General features: G+C 43.1%; 1 pseudogene; it reads left to right on the plus strand.

The window, feature by feature from the left end:
• Positions 1 to 743: 743 nt before the first annotated feature.
• On the plus strand, positions 744 to 11,559 carry LOC112073805 (ras and Rab interactor 2-like; annotated as a pseudogene).
• Positions 11,560 to 25,079: the final 13,520 nt, after the last annotated feature.

The following is a 25,079-nucleotide window of genomic DNA, read 5'->3' on the forward strand; positions in this document are numbered from 1 at the left end:
TCTCTTGTGTCCTCTCTGCACCCTGGTTGTCACCGTCTCTGTCAGGGCGCTTGTGGGGACGGCAGAGGAGAGGTTGTCCTTCGCAGGCTGCCTAGAGCAGAGTGCCAGAATCCTAACAGGAGAGAAGAGATTAGGAATCATTAACAGAGTCCACACACTGTATACATTGAAAAACCTCCAAGAGCTGCCTAACCACAACCTGACCCAATAACACTCAACGTCATGAAATCATTCAAACACACGACAGACACTCTTCATGACCTTTCATACACAGAACACATACCTTCATACACAGACACATACATACCTTCATACACAGACACATACATACCCTCATACACAGAGACACATACCTCATACCACAGACACATACATACCCTTCATACACAGACACATACATACCTTCATACACAGACCACATACATACCTTCATACACAGACACATACATACCCTCATACACAGACACATACTACTTCATACACAACACATATCTTCATACACAGACACATACCATACCTTCATCACAACGACATACATACCCTTCATAACAGACACATACCTTCAACACAGACACATACATACCTCATCAACAGACACATACATACCTTCATACACAACAGACATACAACCTCATACACAGACACATACATACATCATACCACAGACACACACATACCTGTCATACACATGACACACACATACTCATAAACACATAACCAAACATACCTATCTCTCTCGCAGCCATTGTTGTCACCAGGCAACCACTGCAGCCTTCATCCAATCAGAACCTTCGCCCCACCCCTCGCCCTCCCATGGGTGCCAGGCACAGCAGCCATTCCAAAAAGATGACGAGCAGCGCCGCCATCCCTGTGCCCCACCATCACCCTCAACACCCTCCTCCCCCACGCCCCAAAAAACCTGACATCGACGCCCACCGGTGCCACATCGCTCTTGATGAYGAGACTATCGCCAAGGCTCTGTCCCGTGCCAAGCTTCCCCCGTGCCAGGCACCGGCCATACCCGCTCCCTCCATAGTGGGAAATGGTGCTGGTAGCCCCCCCAGCCCTCCGGGTAAGACCCCCAGGCGAGAGGGACAAGAGGGGAGGCTGAGCGACATGTCCATCTCCACCTCTTCCTCAGATTCTCTGGACTACTCCCACCCTCCCCTCTCCCTCCCCGCCAGCCCCCCTCTYAGATTACGGCATCMCCTTGGCAACAAYRAGGACAGCAGCGASGACGAAGACCTCTGTGACGAAGAAGARGAAGACTACGGCGTCAGCCTGGAGAACGACCTGGACCAGGKCCTYCGTCCTCCCTTCAAAGCCCRCCGGAGAGGGGTCGGAGTCGGGGTCAAAGTTGCGCTGAGCTTCCGAAAAGTTTCTGGAGTCTTCAGCACGTTCATGACCCCAGAAAGGCGAGCCGTGAGGAGGATAGCAGAGCTCTCCAGGGACAAGAGTTCCTACTTTGGATGCCTGGTTCAGGATTATATCAGTTTTGTACAGGAGAATAAGGGGTGTCATAYGTCAGGCTTAGACCTCCTGCAGACCCTCAGACAGTTCATGACCCAGATGAAGGCCTACCTGACGCAGAGCTCCGAACTGGACCCGCCCATCGAATCACTCATACCCGAGGATCAGATAGGTGAGTGTGTGTGTGGATTGTGTGTGGGGTAGGGGGGGGGTTGTCCTTATAGCCTCCTGTACATATCATTGAAACTCAGACTACAAGGAAGCTGTTGTGTGGGTAGATACATACGTACTTCACATGAACGTCTGTGTGAATGTGTGGGTGTTTCTCGTATCACAATTATGTGCTCATTTTGGCTCTCTTTCCAACCACTTCAGCTCGAATAGGGAAGTAACACCTAAAAACTAGTTTCNCCGGAGAGGGGTCGGAGTCGGGGTCAAAGTTGCGCTGAGCTTCCGAAAAGTTTCTGGAGTCTTCAGCACGTTCATGACCCCAGAAAGGCGAGCCGTGAGGAGGATAGCAGAGCTCTCCAGGGACAAGAGTTCCTACTTTGGATGCCTGGTTCAGGATTATATCAGTTTTGTACAGGAGAATAAGGGGTGTCATATGTCAGGCTTAGACCTCCTGCAGACCCTCAGACAGTTCATGACCCAGATGAAGGCCTACCTGACGCAGAGCTCCGAACTGGACCCGCCCATCGAATCACTCATACCCGAGGATCAGATAGGTGAGTGTGTGTGTGGATTGTGTGTGGGGTAGGGGGGGGGTTGTCCTTATAGCCTCCTGTACATATCATTGAAACTCAGACTACAAGGAAGCTGTTGTGTGGGTAGATACATACGTACTTCACATGAACGTCTGTGTGAATGTGTGGGTGTTTCTCGTATCACAATTATGTGCTCATTTTGGCTCTCTTTCCAACCACTTCAGCTCGAATAGGGAAGTAACACCTAAAAACTAGTTTCACAGTGACCTAATCCACTTACAACATATTTACAGTGATAAACTGTCAAGACTTAACCTATATACATGATGAAAATTAGCCCAGCTATTTGAAGAGCTCCCTATTGGTCCATGTTAAGACAGACTGGTTATAGAAACCAGTGTTGAGTTACGGAGATGCCAGTGAGATGCCAGTGAGATGCCAGTGTACCCTCCCTTCCCTACAGTCAACTATTCCTGGCCTCTCCAGCTTGGCACAAATTCACACAGTTGTGCCAAATGCCAAGCTTCTTTCGTGGTTCAATTGGAATGGCAAAAATGACAATTATCTCCCAACCAAAATCCCTAAATGTCAGGGATTCTTTTAATGTGGGACCAAATATGGTATGAACTTACTAATGACAGAAAATAGGCCTAGTTAGAGGAGGCTACAATACGTAGTCCTCATTTTGACGACACGGAGCTGAAGCAAGCAAGTGCTAATGTTTGACAGTGAAATTGTGATGGAGGCTGACTTAGCCAATGTTGTCAAAGAGGGTTTTCATTGAGTTTCGGCTGAATAAGTATTTGCATGAATATGTAGCCATAATTTTACACTCGTCTCTTTTCCCTTGTTCTTTGTAAACAACAACAGCCAAGCATTGTTCAGAGAAGAAGTGGTTGTTGGAGTGGTAGTTGACTAGTAACACAAATGGGATTCCTGTATAGACAGACAGACTGACGTAATGGTAAAAGCCACAGGCTATGGAAGGCTTTCAGGAATAGAGAAGTGAAGTTTGGACTGTGCTATCCTACACTCACTGTTGACATAGTATATCAGTGTAGACTGTATGTATAAGATGCATTAGGGAGAAATGGGTGTAGATCCTCGTAATGTCATTTAAAAGCCCAAACTGGATCAATTTACTAGTAATTGAGGTAAGGGGGGGGGGGGGTAAAATGTATAGTTTTACTGGTAATTGAGGTAAAGAGTGGGCATGGGGGTAGAGTAACCAAGTGTGTGTTTATAAAGGGAACCAGAGGACTGTCAACACACACAGACACCCACCGACACACATACACATACACACACAGGTTGGTTTTACTATCCAAGTGGGGACCAAAAAATGTATTCACATTCAAAATCCTATTTTCCCTAACCCTAACCTTAACCCCAAACCCCTAACCCTAAAACCAAACCTAACCCTAAAACCAAACCTAACCCTAAAACCAAACCTAACCCTAAAACCAAACCTAAACCTAAAACCAAACCTAACCCTAATTCTATAGCCAGTTTGCGCTGTTCTGTGAAGAGAGTAGTACACAGCATTGTACCAGATCTTCAGTTTCTTGGCAATTTCTCACATGGAATAGCCTTCATTTYTCAGAACAAGAATAGACTGACGAGATTCAGAAGAAAGTTCTTTGTTTCCGGCCATTTTGAGCCTGTAATCGAACCCACAAATGCTGATGCTCCAGATACTCAACTRGTCTAAAGAAGGCCAGTTTTATTGCTTCTTTAATCAGTACAACAGTTTTCAGCTGTGCTAACATAATTTCAAAAGGGTTTTCTAATGATCAATTAGCCTTTCAAAATTATAAACTTGGATTAGCTAACACAACGTGCCATTGGAACACAGGAGTGATGGTTKCTGATAATGGGCCTCTATACACCTATGTAGATATTTGTTTAATAAATCAGCCGTTTCCAGCTTCAATAGACATTTACAACATTAACAATGTCTACACTGTATTTCTGATCAAATTGATGTTATTTTAAWGGACAAAAAATTKGCTTTTCTTTCAAAAACAAGGACATTTCTAAGTGACCCCAAACTTTTGAATGGTAGTGTAGGTGACCTATGAGTACAGTAATGGTATGATTCATTGTATAGGCTGATCCCAAACTTTTGAACGGTAGTGTATATCATAAGGCCTTTCCACAAATAGAACAATGAGTCAGATATTTCACCGGATGTATAAATGTGAAGTATCCGGTTGGCGTTTCCACTCACTACCAAATATGGTGATCAGAGGAAGCCCAGTGGCCGGCAGTGGGAGAAGATAAAGCGAGATCGATTTTGGCCGACATTCTGCAAATTTTCTCATTGATGAAACATTTGATCTCCATACAGTTTTCTGTTTTCAAAACTAGAATCTGGAACAAACAGAGTGGACTGCATTTTGTAGACTTTACCATTTGCTAAAGTTGTAAAATATGTTGTTGTTTAGAAGGAGTGCAAAGGCGAATGGCGTTATTGCACACACGCACTTCACGGAGTAGGCGTTCCCTAACGGAAATATGCAAATAAATGCTAGAACGCGCCAATAGGATCTCACTAGCTCATGCTTGGCTCTGCCCACCTCCTTGCTTGTTCTGCACACTATGATTCATTTGCTCCTATTGGAAACGACAGGCTCTGGTCTATCTTGGGTTAGTTCTAGAAGTCTTTGGCTTTTCTTTGAGGGCCTAGTTATACCCTAACACAGTGGTGTTAGGAATCTCCTGGTTTACAGGCCACATCAAGGCCTTCAAGTCACATTATGCTGGCTTGCAAAGTGATGTGTAATTCCTATTGGAATTCAGCCAGAGTTACGATATCCAACAAGTGGAATTGTTAATCACCTGCAACCTGCATTCAGAATGACTGCTAGGGTAGGGAAGACTGAATACGGAGAGTACCAAAATCATCTAAACTGGAACAACCATCTCAGTATCGGGTACAGATTGGATGTTTAGAAAAGTGTATGTTATTTATTTTTGTGTAGCATAAAATGTATCAACCAATCATTGTACATGCAAAAACACAGATATTACAGTAAAACGAACTATTCTGAAAATCTCCCTGCAATAGAGCATGCTGGGAAATAGTATATTATTATTTATTGTATTTTTTGTGTTTGTTTTTACCTTTATTTTGACAGAGTCAATGCTGAGACCAAGGTCTCTTTTCCAGATGAGCCCTGTATAGCACCACAATACACATCAAAATACAATAAACACATTAAACCACATATTCATATACACAATAATATATGTGTTATTATACACGACAATACAACAAAAGCAAATCATAAAAAAMTAGACACATTCTTCAGTATAAAGGTTCCCTAACAGTGATGAAGGACGGCTGGTTCTATGTAGAACCCTTCTTGCCTTCCAAAGAAACATCGAATAACCCTTTCTTCCAAAAACTATTTAGGATGTTAAAGGTTGTAGGTAGAACCTTTTGGCTTACAAAGGACCCTTGTCTTCCAAAAAGGGTTCTTCTGATCAAACTGGTTCTTGGTAGAACCCTATCTCTCCACAAAGAACCCTTTTGGAACCCTTTTTTCTAAGGAGTGTAGCCCATTGTAACCCAAGGCTTACAGTGTAGCCCAAGGCTTACAGTGTAGCCCAAGGCTTACAGTGTAGCCCAAGGCTTACAGAGGAGGTATAGCAACATAACAAACATTGCCCAACATACCAAGGAGCCAAGGCCAGTCCTGAGAGGAGACAGGAAACCAGCAGTAAGGAAGTGTAGAGGGACGTGTGTGTGTGTTTACTTCATGTGTATGAACTATTAACCAGTGTGTGTTTATCCAGCTCTCGAGTCCATGTTAATAATCTACCGACCTCTCCATGTATTCAGAATCATATTTATGTTATTAGTCGTAGCCGACAGTAAAACGCTAACAGTTTTTACCTGGTTTGACGATTGCTTTGCTAAACTGGCTTTCCATTTACATATAGGATATAGTGCTGTTGTAGTCTGTTAGGGAGTGGGGAGTCTTTCTAACTTTACACTTCCGCAAAACTCCTTCTTTTTTTTTTTTCTTTCTTTCTTTCTTTTCTCTTTCTTCTTTCTTCTTTCTTTCTTTCTTTTTCTTCTTCTCTCTTCTCTCTTCTGTACGACCCTCTCTCTTTCTGTACCACTCCCCCTCTCTCTCTGTTACTCCTCTGCTCTCTCTCTCTCTCTCTCTCCTCTCTCTCTCTCTCTCTCTCTCAAGCTTCTCGTACCTCTCTCTGTACTCCCCTCTCTCTCTCTCTTTCTCTCAAGCTCTCTCTCTCTCTCTCAAGCTCTCTGTGCCTCTCTCTCTCTCTCTTTCTCTTTCTCCCAGCTCTGTTTTCCTGGAAAACCCAGCATTGCTCATGTCAAACACCATAAATCAGTCCTCCTGTCTAGACTTCTGCTACTCTCAGGCTTTCCACACAACAAGCCACTAGATTAATTTGGATGAAGGCTTTGCATGATAAAGTGGCGTGAACAAATGCAAATGTATACACACGTTAATGAGGTTATAACATAAGAATAACCCGTTGAAATAATCGATAAAAACTACGGTTCAGTTCCCAGCTGCCGGCTACAGTTCATGGGCTCTGTCACCGCTAGTTAATCAGTAGCAATGAACGAGAAACAGTTATTTGCTTGAAAACAGGCTGCACCGCTTCGCTGACACTGATTTTATACAGTTTGAGGTCAGATGAAAAATAATAGAACAGCCTACGTGATGGATGTAGGCTATTGTTTTATCAAACGGTGTGGTTTGTGTTCAAGGACGTATCCTTTATTCTCCTGAGGATCTTGAGGCTTTTGATGTCTGTTAGTGTGCAAGTTCAGCTATGTTTATGGCTGGGTTATGTTCTAGGGCGCGGCAGTGGAAGTAGCTATTCACAGCGTACGCTCCATTGCACAATAAAATGCCATTGCACGGTCAAACTGCATCTGGGTCAGTTGAGGTTTTTAATGGTTATGGATGCTATTTATTTTACTGCATGACGTGTTGCAGCGTTCACGTTTACCGTTTTATTGCGGAAACGCGTTTGCAGATGCATGAGATTTATCCCTGTAAAACGTTTAAATGCGAGGCTCTTATGTAACGGGGAGTTTTACCACATTCTCCTAATTGTGTGAAACATTGACTGAACTCCAGAAAGAAGAAGAAAGCCCTGCACACAGCAGTGTGTCTTGATCCAGTTTAGATTGATTGAACTCAGTTGACTACACAATATGGGCTAGTGGGTGCACTTGCAAGCCAGTGTGGGGAAGCGGTCACTAACTCCCAATSTGTCTGTGTTTTATCTCTAGACAATGTCCTGGAGAAGGCCATGCACAAATGTGTGTTGAAGCCGCTGAAGGGCGTAGTGGAGGTGGCCCTGCACGACTTCCAGGTGAGCTTGGTTTTCCATTGCAGCACCTGTTAGAATCATGGTTGATTCTGAAAGTTAGTAGAACGTTAGTCAAGGAGCTCATGTCTTTTAACAGGATATATTTTATATGCAGTGTTTACACTGAGGAGAATCCTGAAGTTGATGTCATCGTAACCACAGGTCTGAGAGGTTTTCTCCCCTTCTAGTAATTACATTTCTATGATAGAAATAGAATAAATAGAAGGAACAATGATCATATAAATATAATTAATAGATGACGATCATGACCATGATGATGATTCATAACCTTGTTTGTCTAGTAATTCTATATCTATAACCATAACCTTGACCTTCCTCTCTCTCCTCTCCCATTTAAGCATTGGGGCTTTGTCACTTCTAATAGCTAAATATCTACGCTCATAACCTTCTCCTCCTTCCTCTCCTCCTAGGTGAGCAGTGGAGGCTGGCAGCAGCTGAGGGAGAACCTGGCCCTGGCTAAGACCCGGAGGCCCCAGGACCTGGGTGTGGACGGGGCCGTGCCCCCTGACCCCATGGCCATCGAGAAGATCCGCCACAAGTTCCACAACATGAGGAAGATGTACTCCCCGGATAAGAAGGTGTCGCTGCTGCTCCGAGTGTGTAAACTCATCTACACCATCATGCAGGATAACTCAGGTAGGTGGGATTGGGGGGAGGATGTGTTTTGGGAGGGAGGGTGCATGTGCAGAGAGTGTGAATAAGTTCCACATATTTGTCTATAGTGTACCTGGTTGTGTATTACACAAGATTGGGATCAATTCCATTTAAATTCAGTAAATTCAGGAAGGACACTAAAAAGCACTTTTTCTTAATTCTTCTGTTTGATAAAACATCTTTTTTATATTGAAATTCTATTGACCCCCAACCTTGTTTTATCTGCATGCTTCTGAGTGTGTGTGTTTGTGTGTTCGTGAGTGTGTTTGTGTGTTCATGTGTGTGTTTGTGTGTTCATGTGTGTGTTTTCATCTGACCACACCTTTCCTATACCCCACCTTGCCTTTCCCCGCTGTGTAACTCTCTCTCAGGCAGGATGTACAGGGAGGATGACTTCCAGCCCATGCTGGCCTACGTCCTGGCCCATTGTGACATGCCTCTCTCTCTCTCTCTCTCTCTCTCTCTCTCTCTTTCTCTCGCTCTCTCTTCTCTCTCTCCTCTCTCTCCACTCTCTCTCTCTCAATTCCCTTCAATTCAATTTGCTTTATTGGCATGACGTAAGAATGTACATATTGCCAAAGCTTACTTTGGAGATGTACAATATTAACATAAAAATAATAATAATCTCTCTCTCTCTCTCAGGGAGGATGTACGGAGCAGATGACTTCCTACCGATGCTGACCTATGTCCTGGCCCAGTGTGACATGCCTCAGCTGGACACTGAGATCCTCTACATGATGGAGCTGCTGGACCCCTCACTGCTGCATGGAGAGGGTAGGTCTACCATCACATAATGACACTGGATCAATGCCACGGTATACAGTTTACCCTGGAACTGATCATTGAAGACGGGAGGTCTACCTGTCTGTCTCGCCTGCCAACTGATCTATCTCTAACATGATCTATCAGAATGAGTCAAGCTCGTGTGTGTCATGCTGCTAAAGCGGACCAGTGAAACTAACGCCGTCTTGCAAGGTTTTTGTGGTGACAGGATTTCACCTTCACACAAGCACAGGAGGCCGTGTCTGGATGACAATAGATATGCTGGCGCAATTCATAAAGTCCAACTTCAGGAACTTGGGTCAGGACAACACAATCTGGGTCAGTTCTCTGTGTGGTCCGTATCGATAAACCACGAGTAAAAACGCAGCCCTACCTTCACTTTAAACTCACAGTAAATATTAGAATCTAGACAGGTCTATAATAAATGAAAATCTAAATCTTTGGACACCTCTACTAACATCGGTTTTTCTGCAATAAACAGCGCAATTTATCTTCAAAAATTCAAGTTCATAACCATGCATATGTCTTAGGTTCAGGTCATGAGGGCACTACAGGTTCAAGTCAAGCCCAGGACTGGAAGGCAGGCTTGGTAGGAAACAAGTTGTTTCCACAGGAAGACAATGGTGAATTGGAATGTCATAGGTGTGGGTGGGTTCCCTTAGGTAAAGGTATTGTCCCTCTAGTTAGTGGCTTCCTGATGATTATCTTACCAGGGCACTTCCTCTTAGTCCAGTGTCCCTGTTCTCAGTCCAAACCCACTGTAGGAGTGCAATGCGATATACTCACGTATACACAGAATGTATTCTTCACCAACATATGAACCGTATACGTCATTTTCCACCTCGTATAGCCTCGTTGACACATTAACACGTCCACAGTCAAACTACAGCATGCCCATATTGAATGTATTATATTTTTCTTCCTGGGTCTCCTCCTTCCCTGCTGCTTTCCCCTTCTCCCTTCTCCCAACCTTCCCTCCAGGTGGCTACTACCTGACCAGTGCGTACGGGGCCATGGCTTCTCATCAAGAACTTCAGGAGAACAGGCAGCCAGGGTCCTCAGCTCCGAGGCCAGAGACACCCTGCACCAGTGGCACCGCCGACGCACCGCCCAGCGCACGGCACCCTCCGTGGACGACTTCCAGGTATCGCCCTGAACCCCATCTGACCCCCAGGCAGTGAGTTTGAAAGAACGCCCCCCTAAAACGCCTCCCCCGGGACGGGGGAGATCGAATCTGCATGGCTCCGGTGTGAAGTTTCCCTTAAGTACAGATCTAGGATCAGCTTTCTTTCCCCCAATCCTAACCTTAACCATTAGTGGGGGGAAATGCAAAACTGACCCAAGATTAGCGTCAAGGGGCAACTTCACTCAACACCAATCTGCATGAGAAGCGCCGGTGGTGACATGCGGAGACTATCCCTCTGTATCTGGATCTGTATTCAAAAATGATCTGGAACTCTGAAGACAATTTTGGAAGAAAAATATGTGTTTGAYTTCCGGGTTAGGGATGGTCAAGAAGGGAGTGATATTGAGAAGGAAGCTGATAGGTAGATGAGATAGGACTAATCTAATGCATGTGATTGTGCACTAATGACACGTTGTCTTGGTTTTCTCTGTTCGCTCTGAAATGGCTGTGTCTTTCTGTAAACGCCATACAAATAATAGAGGCTATAGAGTTGTATTAGAGCTACTTCATCTTTCTCCCTGTGTGTCTTCAAAAAAAATAACATTCCTGTGTATTTGTGTCTCAGTTCTGAATCTGCATGAGCACCTGCATATAACTGATATCCGTGTTATGTTCTCTGTCTCTCTTTGTGTCATTTTCTCCGATGTATTTTTGCATGTGTATATTTTATATTTTGCATGTTTGCATACATGTATATTTGTATCAATGATACCTGTATCACATTCCTTGTATCCCTTCTCCTTCAGAACTACCTGCGTGTCGCCTTACAAGAAGTCAACAGCGGCTGCACAGCCAAAACCCTCCTAGTCCACCCGTACTCCACCACCGAAGAAGTATGCTCGCTCTGCGCCTACAAGTTCAAAGTTCATGACTCCGAGAACCACGCCCTCTTTCTCATCACTGAGGCAACCAGTCAGCAGCTTGCCCCGGACACACACCCCCAGCGAATCAAAGCAGAGATACACAGCCACCCAAACGCGCAACCCTTCCATTTTGTCTACCGCAGAGTGCCCAGCCTTAAAATGTGTATACCAGCTATCCCAGCTAACCAGCACAATGGCAACTGCCTACTGCCTAGCCAATTGGATGAATTAAACTTAATTGAAATTAAATTAAACGTTATTGATCCCTAGAGGGGACATTGGATTTTTCACTAGTGTACAAACACATACAGGGACAATTCAGACTCATACATCAGAACACATAGACCTGAGAGAACACTGATGGATGGTGGAACAAGTACAATACCTGACTGCTGAGACTGAGGCAGTCCTAATATGGACACCACACGGTTAGGATGAAATGACACTGAATGGTGATACTGAGGATGTCCTAATATGGACACCGCACACGTGTATCCATAGAATGGTAGTGAATGGCGGTAATTGAAAAAATGCAATGTATATTTCAACTATACGATCAGAGAATGTTGCTGTGTGTTGTGAAGGGATCCTAGACTACTCAATGGAAAAAGTAGTTCCTATTCTTCTAAAAGTAGACAGAAAGAGGAAGCAGGTGTGGAGAGAAGTGTCTGGTGTCTGCATTGCATTTCACTCTCTTTTTAGRGATACGGCACGTGAGCATCAGGAGTTGGTTGGTCAAGTCCAGTGTCGGGTCAGCTTGGACTTTGTGTTTCCTAAAGAAGGAGCACAAAATGGCCGCCGCAGAGCCCTCCATACTCTGATACGTGTGCTCTGAGAACTGACTGAAGTTTCTAGTAGTATGACTGGGGCCTGAAGTATACTTTTTAAGAAACACCCTTGTCCAGACTCTTTTGTGAGGTCATCGGACCAGGAAGTTCTCTTACATCACATCCTCACTGTCTGTTTTCGTTACAAGGACAAATGTACATGCATGCTCCTCTTGCAGAAGTCAGTGTATCTGACTGTGTCTTCTTCTAACACTGGGACCTGGTTAGAGAACGCAGAACTTCTGCTCCTTTCCGGTGCTTGACTTGGGCAGGAGCTCATCGGAGCTGAGTACCGGCACCTCAAATGTTCTGCTGCTTGAGCTCCTGTTCCTCTTATAGAATATTAGCTCAAAGGTATTGTGGAGCCCCTGCACCTGAATTTAAACAGTACCGGCACCCAGAATCAAATCCAGAGCTACTGCTTTCTATCTATGTCAACACATAGAATGGGATGTCTTTTACATTACTTCAGTTGTCTTTTACATTACTTCTGGGGCTCGATTCAATCCGTATCGCTGAAATTCAGCGCTATAGCGGAAGGTTGACATTTATTGTCATGGGTCTTGCCCTGGGGGCAGCAGTGAGCGATTTCCGCTAGATGGGCCAGCTGCAAAGCCAAAATTGTCTATTTCATAAAAATTCATGAAGACGAAATGTAGCTTTTTGGTCTTAATTTAAGGTTAGGGTTAGGCATTTGGGTTAGCAGTGTGTTTAAAGTTAGAGTTAAGGTTAGGGTTAGGTTTTTTTGACTTTGTGGCTGTGCCAGCTAGTGACCACTCTGCAGAGCTGACTCCATGGCAAGATTCATGACAATAAATGCCAACCTGCATTTAGCATGCTTGAAATTTAAAGGCAATTTCYGATTGAGCCGACAAATTCAGTTTACCGTGAATGCAGTCTCCATAAACGTGGGAACATTGCCATTAAATGTAAATTGCACTATAACTTTGAACTTCAGCGATATGGATTGAATCGAGCCACCCCACTGGTCACAAACTGGTTGAATCAACGTTGTTTCCACGTCATTTAAAATAAAAATACGTTGAAACAACGTGGATAGACATTGAATTGACGTCTGTGCCCAGTTGTCCTGGTGTGATGTGTGAAGAAGCTAAACAGATGCTTTGCGACGGTTGGCTGGACCTTCATGTGGATTTGGCGACCCCTATAAGATAATTGAAGAATGGCTTGCAGCAGTATGGACATCATATCAACATGCATACTCTTGCGTCTACAACCTAACTGCCATTTGCAATGCCATTATATTCAAACAAAAGAGAAACCCGCACACTGCTCTTGCTGGTATTACTTGTTTTGAAATATTATGCTTTAATAAGAGCAAGAGCAATGTGCAGGTTTCTCTTTTCTTTGAGGTTATCGTATTCCCTCGCACCTGCAACCAGATAACTCAGATGTGCGAGTGCTTTTTTGAAATAAGAAATACAATTATATCAAATTATATAAGTGAATATATTTTTATGTACCATTTTGTATTATTATTTTGCTGTAGTTGCTGGTCAACTGTAGACAACGTAAAAGTGTAGATTGTGTTTTTAAAGGAAAATTCTATTTTATTTGGATTGAAAACGTAACCAGTGTGTTCCTGAGATCATTTCCCCCACATGCCGTTCGATTTTATGCCAATAAATTAAGCCAATAAATATTTTGGAGACAGAATCTGAATTGACTCAACTAAACGTTTGTTTATACCAACTGCCTCAGCAAATGGGAATGACTGTATTCAAAGTTGTACTAGAAAGTTGATATTGTATTGGTTGACGAGAATATACTATTTTTGTTTCTGTCTGTTATCTATAGGGGTCACTGGCTGATTCCTTACCAGCTATTGAGAAGAGATTACAATCCAAACTAATTTCCCCTTGAGGRTTAATAAAGTACAATCTCATCTCAGTCAGTATTAGTGTGTACTACTCAGAGAGGTTGGTGATCTCTAARAAGAGAACGGTCAACAGTTTTATTAGAGATAAGTATTGTACAGTCAGTTGATATAATGGTAATCATTCGGTTTCGACATAACCATTTCTAACCATTTTAATACTCCACATACTGAAATTCTCCTCACACACTCTGTGATTGCTAACACCTGTATGATTTTTTCCATCACTGTTTTGCTGTWTTCAAATCTGACAAGTAGAAACGGATAAGTAGTGTGTTCGATTAATATTATGACACTTAATGCAATGTTTAAAACACTACTGCTAAACCAACCAAACTGTATWTTTGATCTTCTATATGTTCTGGGGGAATTTTTTATTTATTTTTCGAATTGTAATGCAAAGAAAGTTGATGAAATGGGGGGGGGGGGTTAACATATGCGAGATGGTATTTGGGTGTCCTCTCCCAAAAGCCCTGTAGCCTTTCTTTGACTGTTGCACCCATTAAAACTAAAACTCCCTATTATGTTGTTCTTTTGTTGACCTCAGTGACCATTTCCTGCCATGTTGGACTAAAGTAGGAAGGAATATACTTTAATAAGAAATACAATGCATTTTCAAATGTTACTCCAGAAACAGTTACTGTCGTTTGTCTTTGAATAAAAACACCACAATGTAATCCATTTGAACAGTTTTGTTTGTCGATTACATTTGGCAAATCACAAATGTGAAACATGAAATGCAGAAATKAGTATTTGTGTAAATATATCCATGATATAAACAAGAGTCGTTAAAGCTMGATCGGACACAGTGTTATCCTCCTCVGTGCATTCAGTGGGGTATGCGCCTTTACGCATGAATCAATCTCTTCTTATCCCCTCCTTTCTTTTGCATGTTTTTGATCTGGTGTTGTTTGCCATAAGAATGTGGTGGCCAAAACTTCAACTGTCTCTTGGCTTTAGACTGGAGCCTTTTSACAYTCCAATGTGTGATTACAGTTTTTTTCTGAATGCTTAAACACTAACAGYGATTCTTGAAGCACTATCTCTGAAACCATTAACACGTGTAGCCGATGCATTTACCAAGTGTGCCAAACTGAATGSACGTTCTCTGCTTTACACTGAGTTTATAATTTTATAACACACGTTTTGCAAAACTGTAAACACCACCCACTGCTTTACACTCAGTTTGCAATTTAATAACACACTTCTAGCAAAACTGTAAACATTGGTCTCTACATTGCTACACTATTTCGCCAATTGCCTTTCCACATTGACACATGGGAAAACACTTTTAGATAATGAGTTCACACAAATCAGAGCTTGAGCACTATAAATAGGCCACAGGTAAACATTTGGTTTGGACAACAATGGAGGCCAATATTGGACAGAGAGTAAGAGGGGTGGGAACTGGAGGAGGACGAGGAGGTGAAGAAGTAAGAGGAGGAGGARGAGGAAGAGGTGAAGTAGGACAGGGGTGAAGGAGAGGATGGGGGAGGGGAAGAGGAAGGGGAGTCAGGAACACAATAACTGATGAAATCATGTTGTCAGCCATGGGATGAGCATGGGGGAGCCTGGGCAACGGGTTCAACCAAATCTGAGTCGCTATACTGTTGCAGGTATCATCCGGGTATTTCGAAAGGAGAACCGGTCAGTAACTGTAAGTGCTGTAATCTTACTGGTACAGTAATATGTACTGAACTTTCATAATGAGAAGGATCTATCACTAAAACCACTCAATTGTTTTTACAGAACTGCAAGAAAACCAGTATCTGGTGGAAGAGGTGGACTGTTCACCCCAGAGCAGGAGACCCACATTGTGGTCATTGCAAATAACTGCATCAGACTCAGAGACCTGCAGGACCACATAATGGTAGATAACACCATATTCCAAAACGTCAACAGAGTGAGTCTCTCTGCACTGTCTYCTACTGAAACRCAATAGAATTAGGATGAAGCAGTCCCTTTCGAAATAAACTCAGACCATGTWAAACAACTGAGATATGAATATGTGCAGGGAAGCTATACTATCCTATCATTGGTACTGGATCTGGAAGTGTATGGTGCTACATCATATTGACTGATCCCTGTCTTTTCACACTGTGCTACATTGTTTTGTCTTGTCTCTTTCCGAGAGTCATGGAGCTAGAAGCAGATGCAGTGCATCATGAGCTAATATATGTGGATGAGGCAGGTTTCAACCTTGCAAAAACAAGGGGCCGCGACAGAAATATAATCGGACACAGTGCCATCATCAACGTATCGGGACAACGTGGTGGCAACATAACAATGTGTGCGGCTATTAGTCAAAACGGCGTCCTTCACCATCATGCAATCCTAGGCACATACAACACTGCACACATTATCACATTTCTGGAAACGCTCCACAACAGACTAATCCCTAATGGCCAGGGGCCAGAGTAGCCCAGGTAAATTATCATCTGGGACAATGTTAGTTTCCACCGGGCTGCTGTGGTCCGCAATTGGTTCACAGGTCACCCACCCACTTTTCATCGCACTCAATCTCTCCGCACTCAATACTCTCCGTTCTTGAATCCTATTGGAGAATTGTTCTCTGCATGGCGTTGGAAAGTGTATGATCGCCAGCCGCACCAACGCATAGCCCTTCTACAGGCATTGGAGGAGGCTTGTGGAGACATCGATCAGGGGTCAGGCCAGGCCTGGGTACGGCACTCCAGGCCATACTTTCCACGCTGCCTAGCTCAAGACAACATGGCATGTGATGTGGATGAAGTCTTATGGCCCGACCCACAAAGAAGGCGAGATGTAGCCTAATATTTTTCTGTTCTTTTTTTTYCCTAGCACAAATGTTTTTGTTTTCTTCTACTGCGCTTTTGTTGTTTGAGGACCGTTAGAATATTTTGAGAACATTTTCCTCCTTATTTGTATTGATAGTTATGTTCGGAATACACATCCATACTTTACACATTTGGATACCTGTGTGTGTGTGTTTACAACATGTATGACAAAACGTTATTGCAAACTGCTATRCCCTGCACACAGAAAAAGCAAAAGCCACAAGTGTTTTTCATTTATACCATCAGTGCGTAGTTGGTGCTTCGTGTGCTTATTGAAATGATGGTTYGTGTGTACTGTATTGATKCAAAAACACATTTMTTTTAAAGAGTTTGAAGRGTTTTGCAAGAATTGTTTRCTTTTGCAAAAGATGTATGACGTCTTGCTGGTTTGGTGTAAGGTTTTGTGGTTAGTGTGTAGAGTTCAGCAAAAAAAGCCTATGGTTTCAAAGATGGTGCCTAAGCAATCAGAAAAAACTGCAATGCGATAGCCTGGCAAACTCCATCGCAAGTGATCCATATAAAAGCCCTCTCGCATGAGTCCATCGAAATCGTTTATTTAACTAAGCAAGTCAGTTAAGATTTTTTTTTTTTTACAATGACGKCCTACTCCGGTTAAACCCTCCCCTAAACCGAACGACGGCGGGCCAATTGTGCGCGGCCTTATGGGACTCCCGATCACGGCCGGTTGTGATACAGTTCGGGATCGAACCAGGGTCTGTAGTGATGCATCTAACACTGAGATGCAGTGCCTTAGACTGCTGCATCACTCGGGAGCAGCGGTCTAAGATGTGTTGGCTTTCCAACTCCTCATGGATGTCCTCAGTGGCTATAKCGAGGGATCTCTGGTCTGAGTAAATGGTAGGTCAGCGCACTGACGTCCAAGTGTATATAGCAAATCATTAAATCGTATCTCGATTAAAAATAGGGTGCAAGGTGTGCGTTTCTTCCCTGTGAGAAGGACCACAGTGATCCCGGCATGATGTCATAGCCGCGGGAAGTAGGGATGTTGAGGGAGTTGCATCACCAGTATTAACAATGCTCAAACATACAAACAATATAAATACCTGTGTTTGGTTTGCTAGACATGCTTGATGTAGCAATGTAAGTTGATTTTTGTATTATGAATAAAATACATTTATTTAAATAAAATAAAAATTCAAAGAAGGTGTTGCATCACCCCCTGGCAAATTAGAATGTTTTTTGTATKAATAAAAAACAATTATTTTCACAAAAGTAGTGCAGTGGGCCTTTACTAGTCCTGTATTAGTGGACTGATATGGCCATCTGAAGCACACGCAACATTTTCATTTGATGAGTGATAATTTACCATGGATTGATTATTCAACGTTGCTCATATCTCTCACCCATAATCGTCCATCAAACTACGTGACACGAGTTTACGTGACACGAAACTACGTGACACAGCTGGGGGGAGACAGGCCGATTTGGGCAGGGGGGGAATGAAAAATAGACCGACCAACATCAGAAAGCTGTCCTTGGTGTAAGAGTTATGGTGTCATTTTATTTCCCGTTTGTGATATTGAAGTTCGTGTGTTAAACACATAGGTCTATTTAGATAAAGGAAAATATGTTTCCAAATGGCTAGTTCATATTTTTTTTCATTAGTTAATTCTATTCACTATAGGGAAGATGGCTCATTCATTCAATCAATCCCACTAACGATGACACTTCCCAAACTGTGGCAAAGCCAATGCCACATGTCTAACCTATGCAGAGTTCTTCCCCCTGACACTAATGTCATCACTGTACAATTGAACCGTGATGTCAACATATAGGCCTGTTTAAAACGTCAAGCAGCTCCTGCATCAGTGGTTTGGTTATACTTCTATTATTTAGAGATTGACGTTCCTCGTGGAGCGTCATAAGGAAATGTTCGAACTTAGTATGCCCTCAGACTTCTAGGACCTATGAGATAAAGTAATATATAACCTGCACTACTAAAGGAGTTATTGCCTGTGTGAAATGCCTGCATTGTATTATGGAATTTGTAAAATATCACTTTTTTGGAGTCACCCCTAAACCAAAATTCATGTTGTTAAAGACATGAGAGTGTTGATGTTATATGCATTGTTAGCACCAGATGAAATTATTTTAGGTTTCGTATGTATTAACTCTATATAATACATTTATTTAAAAGAATTATTGAGATAAAAAACAAAGTTCAAAACTGGAGAGCCTAGGTCATTGATAATTAGGTAATGGCAGTCTCAAAAGGCTCTACGGGTGTTGTCATTGTTTCATATCACACTTGCCTGGCCCATCATGGTAATCTTCACGCAATTGTCTGTATTGGTGTATTAAGAGTAACAAAGAAAATATAATATTTTTGTCACTTAAAAGTAGTTCGGGATGTGGGGCCATATAGTGACTGATGTCCACCTACGGGTGGTGTTATTAGCTCTCTAGAAAAGAATAGACTCATGGATTTTTATGTTGCCTTCAGAATATGGCATTATGGCTTGAAAGTCTGAAACTGACGCATCAACCTCAATTTTCAATTTTGAGTGAGATTGATTAATTGAGATTAAGGTCATGCCACCTGCTCTGTCTAGAACTGACAATAGATCGGGATTGATTATTATTCAAACGTTGGCTCATCTAGTATCTCTACCAGTCTATTTTTGATTGACGATTTTTGGGGCCATAAATCCTTCCAGATCCAGAGATGAAGTCTCTGCTCCAATCTGGCAAAACTCAGAATAGCCCTCAAAGCCATCCTGAAGAAAAAGTAATCAGTAGTTCCGCCCGCACAGATGGACGTGGGGGGAAAACGGAGCATCGAGTTTTAACCGCTATATCTTATATACGAACACTTTATGTAGATCGCGCACACAGCTGGGGGGACTGCCAAATCAATCCCGTATACGGGCACTGATCCGATGTTATATAGAAGAAGAGTGGAGGAGACAGCGCGGGGAACGAGAATTGTAAAGAGAATATAATTCATAGAATCCGAAATTGAGGCCAAGCCGCTAAGCACAGGAAGGACGAGAACAAGCCGGAACGTGCTCATCAGAAACCGATCTCGTCCTTCGGTTTGTAGAGGTTTATGGGTGTCATTTTTTTTTATTGGCTTTATTTTATCGCCGTTATTTGTGTAATAATTTGAACTAGTTCTGTTGTGTTAAAATACTACATAGGTCTATTTGTAATTGCATACTAGATACAAATTATGGTTTAGATAAAAGCTAGAAAAAATACTGGAACTTTCAAATGGCTAGTTTGATCTCAGAAATAAGATTGATTGCACTTTTTTGATTGCTATAAAGGATGTGTCTTACATGTGGTTTTGATAGGCTAATAATAACTCACGCCTCAAGGTGCGGGATGGTTAATCCTTCACACTATTAGGGCAGGTAGATGGCTCATTCAAAGAGTGTCAAAACTAGATAAACCCTACTAACAGGAATGCACTACTTCGCATTCCCCGTTAAAAATGTTTGGCAAAGGTTACAAGTTCCACCCCTCTGATAACAGGTGGCGAATCGGCATCACTCTGGTCCCTCATGTCTGAATGTTCAGACTCTCTCACTTTCAGTGTTGGCACGCGGGAGGATCACCACCGAATTTTGCTGAAGGAGAATGAGTTGCTATCATATGGAACTCTAGAGCCTCCATCGGCAAGGTACGGAGAGACTGTGTTCTCTCTTCCCCTCCCCGGGGAAGGACTGGAGGGCCCGTTATCTCAGGAAAGAAGCTGGGAATTGTATCTCTCAACGCTTGAGATGAACACTCATACGGTCTGAGCCATCTTTGGGCATACTTATATATGTCCTCTTTGCTGGGACTGGAGAATGACGACTCTCCTGAACCATTCGGTGTTTGATCTTTGATGGCATATCAAGAAAACCAGCCCGATAGTGACGCTGTCGCTATCTACTGTCATACACACAGAGCGCGTGGGGGTGACTCCTCCGTTCCTGTAGGGTTCATGCTTCTACAACATTCGCAGAGTTCGGACCGACACTCTGCTTACAAAGCCCACAACCTAATTAAATGCGCATACACAGGAAGCGCGCAGGTCCTAAATCCAGGCATCTTTTGTGTTCATCTTCCCGTCTCACTCTGGACGCTTATCACTTTGGCGAGATTAAACTCCGTGTTGGCTCCTGTGGCTCCCTCGAATAGCTCGATGCATATTAAAGGTTCGCTAACAACTCAATTCCTTTTCAAGCTCCAAGGAACTCAGGTGAAGATCGAAATCGGAAGGCTTCCACGAGATTACCTCAGAAAACAGAAGGGAGTATCACTCACAGCGCAAAGCATATCCTGCAGCAAGCCTGACCGCATAGAGAGATTGCGCAGTCAAGAACGGCATCTCCCAAGTCTCTCATCCCGTTCACCGGGCCAGATGCCAATTATTGCCCCCTACGTTGGAAAAAGTACTTCCGCTCATAAAGAAACCGCTCATCAACCAGCTCGGCTTCCAGTTGAAGCTCAGAACCTCTAACGTCTTCGTGCCAGATAACCCGGTGCTATTAATCTCCGCAATTACATTGTTTCGAAAGGATATAGGTTTGTGCTGTCATTTCCTTGCCTACGGAGCTTTGAGGGGAACGGCACCCAGTCGAGAGAGTGAGGACAACCGAATATTCTAGTCTAATGTATCCTCACTAGAATACAGAGTCGTCAATAACACAGCAGAAGAGCTCCTGATCACAACAAGGTGGTGGAATACTGACACTATTCTACTCAGCGCTCCTGGGTTTTGCAACATGCTCCAGAATACAAGAATACCAACAGAGAGATGGCATAAATATATGTCGGTCGCGGCATACTAGCCTTTAAGCAGTTGGATGAAAGGGAAAAACGCGGTTTTTCCCTATTCTACACTATCTGGATCGCGATGGGCTACAGACGACATAAGCTAGAGATGCACACCATTGATGTCCCAATCTGAGGGATGGGTACAAGTTTTCCCGAGCTGTGTACGCGCAAAAGTGAACATAGACCCATCTTCAGGGTAGGAGTATTAGGGCTGGCCACGCCAAGTACACAAGAAGAATCATACTCTAGCTTGTCGTCTTGGGATGACCACCTGCTCATTGGCCAAGCGGAGTTCTTTGCGCAATGTGGTTTTCTCTTACTTCATCGCTGCACACAAAATGGGTGAACAAACTACGAATCACTGAGGAATGCAGTGACAGGGCGCAGTTCCGGCAGCGAGGAGCAGCACACTACCGGACAGCTGGACTCTACTCCCGCGAGATATACTCCCGGGTTGTTAACATCCCCCATCCCGGCCTTCCTCGCAGAACTCTCTTTACCGGGAATACCTCCGGATAAAGTAATCCTCCCGTCTCAGACCTCAGCTCGCAGAGTCCGGTCACCAACCTAATCGCGTCAGAGACTCTCCCCCTTTGAGAGAAAAAAGGGTTTTAAGAGTACGTGTCATCTCAAATAATAAGAGTAAACGGATGGGTTTCATTTCCATCAGGAGATTCTCCGGATGCTCATAAGGTCGCAGGAGGTACAGTCACACTCAACATTTTGTGCTTTACGTGTCGCTGAACTGCCTGAGGGAACTGGGTGACAGTCTTTATGCGACAACTTGGGATGGGACTATAGGGAGTCGGGTCTTTCTCATAAGCTAAATGACTTAAAATGTAAAATAGTCAGGATTGAGATACCCTCTCCAGAATGCGAAATATCACCACGTGTCTAACCCTATGCAGAGTTATTTCTTCCCGATGCCTTGCACATTGCACATCTAGGTAAATGTCATTCACTGCAGTGTCTCTTGCCGACCCCCTCCTGTGGTCTTCAGCCTCCCAAGATCATTTCTTGTTTAGTGAGTCATGCGGGCCGGGCAGTAGTTTATTGCGGAGACGGGGTAGGCGTCAGTGTGTTGGAGTAATGCCTGAGTAGCATCTCCAATCACGCTCGCTTCTCTTAAGTGGTCCTGGTGGACAGTTAAAGATGCAGAGCTGTGGTAGAGACATCTTAAGTGTGCTAGAACTTTTCGAAGCGATTCTCTCCCTTGGGCATGGGAGGCACTATGAGCTCCCATAAGGACCATGCCGTAGTGAGATAGAACAAGTCTTCCCAGACAGCCATGCGCGTAATGTACGAATGTATTCCTTGGCGTGTCCCTGGTAGCATTTTTCAACCAACCATTTGAGCCCGTAACTATTACGACGTTGAGGCTCCCAAGGTATATTGGGAAAGTGACCACATTTGTTGTGGAACCATGGCTGCTGTTTTGGGGCGCTGTTGGATGTGATAATATACATACATTTTAATTTCCATATCAGGTGAGACTAATTCTTCCAAGCTTTTCAAGTTTAGACTAAAGTTCTACTGACTGTTTTTGTACAGTAGCTATTTTCCCCCATTTTGTCAGCGCGAACTCATGAAGCGCTAAAGCACTGTACTTCAATTCGTGTTTAGAAACATATTCTAAAATTCTTACTTTACCATTTAAAGTGAACACAGATATATTTATTGTACCATTCTTCTATTTGGGGACAAACACAAAATAATCTTGAAACACCGTAAACAGCAAAGATGCCATCCACCAGTTTGTAGAGTCACAAACTTCTATGTTATTTGTCGATGACTATGGGACCTGAAATACTTAACTTTTTAACTACTTTAAAAATACAACGTGAATTTTGGCGACATACTTTTTGGTCCTCCCTCTCAAAATGGGAATCATGTAACAAATATTGTGCTGGTAATTATCTAAAACTAAAAAAAACTGGTTCACTACGCACACTCTGGGCAAGCGAGGCCGATTACGTTAGGGATGACTAAAAATACCCTGTCCCACGACGCTCGCTGTTTTCAACTCTCTCAGAGACCCGGCAGGAGCGGTAGAGATTACAAAAGCTGAACACGTCTTATTGCTAGCTATTTAAGACTCCGGATGTCATTGTAATCATTTTAAATCCGTAGTGTTGAAGTACAAATGTACTATGAATAAAGCCCAAAAACCTCGATATTAAAAGGTGTTGTCTAAAAGCTCCGAATACTTCGTTTCGGCGCGCCCTCCGAACGTGTTATATATCGAGTGCTTGAACTGAATGGTCTGATATGCGTATGGACCAAGCATATCGAAGATAGATTGTCCCGTCATACACATGGATAACTTATGTAGATTTATTATTTTAAGTTGTGACACATATTTCAGTATGCTGTTGGTTGATTTGGACCTGTATCGATATCATACTATGATCCATTTGGCCACTAATAGTTCTTGATTTATAAATCTCCAACACACAACAGGGCATACAAACGGCCACAGGAGAAACAAAAAATAAGGATGGCCAACATACTACCACTCATAAATAGCCTTGATAGTTCTATGTTATGTGTTGGGCTTATTAGGATGTGTTCTCTTGTCCTCTAAAGGGTGAGTGTTTATCCATGGTTATGTTTCTTTTTTTTGTACCTCTTTCCACGCTAACCACTCCACTTCCGGGTTGCTTCTCTCCATAACACCCAAATGAAAGGAACTGTCATACCTCCAACAATCCCTGTCCAGAGACTTGAATGATAGTCTTGTCTGTATATAAGCTATCTGGGCTTTCTGTTGGTGTGGGCGCTTTTAGGGCTGGGTTTGTATCTCACCCGAGCCTTTGAGATATCAGCTGAATGTACGAAGGGGCATACTAAACCATGTTTGATTTGAAAATCAGTACTGTACAATTGAAGCCGTCTGAATGTCAAACATATTAGGGCCTGTTTAAAACGTCACAAGGCAGCTTCCTGCATCATGGTTTGTTTATACTCCTCAATCTGCTTTAGCACATATTCATCTGAGATAGCGCTGGACCTGAGTTTCAACACGCTTGAATAGAGAGATTCTCAGGAGAGGGTCATGCTCGTGGGAGTGCGTTGGTCTCCATAAGGGGGAATGTTCTCGACGGGGCCTGGGCTCTTCAGCATTGGCCCGTCATAAGGAAATATGTTCGACCGTACCGAAAGTATGGTGGAAGAGACTGGGAAACTCGTTCCGGCTCTTCAGGGTGAAACAAGGATGGCATCTTTAATAACGTAGGACTATGAGATAAAGTAATATATAACTGCACTACTAAAGGAGTTATTGATATGTTACAGTGTTCTTGCAAATAAGATTTATATTGGGAAAACATTCCCCCGCGCCATGAAATATTTTGGAGAACATTAACCACTACTATTAGACATCAGGATACAGTATCACCTCGTCAGTGGCGAGACACTTTATTATGACACGAAAAATCATTTTAATTGTAATTAATGCGTTGCGATCAAAGAAGTTAATGACCATCCACAGGCAGAGAGTGATAGAGATACGACAACAAAATTAGCCTCCAAAGAGATGCCAATGTGGATATTATGCATGTAAATTCTGTATCTCTCACTACGGTTTAATATTAACTAATAATTATATTTCATCCTCCTTTTCCTATTGGCTAAATTTAGACGATGTTACAAAGAACGAACTAAATGAATTTACAGATTTTGCATATCGGTTTATGAGTTAGCCGCG

The sequence above is a fragment of the Salvelinus sp. IW2-2015 genome, unplaced genomic scaffold (genome assembly GCF_002910315.2).
Source record: "Salvelinus sp. IW2-2015 unplaced genomic scaffold, ASM291031v2 Un_scaffold2377, whole genome shotgun sequence".
In the NCBI taxonomy this organism is placed as follows: Eukaryota; Metazoa; Chordata; class Actinopteri; order Salmoniformes; family Salmonidae; genus Salvelinus; species Salvelinus sp. IW2-2015.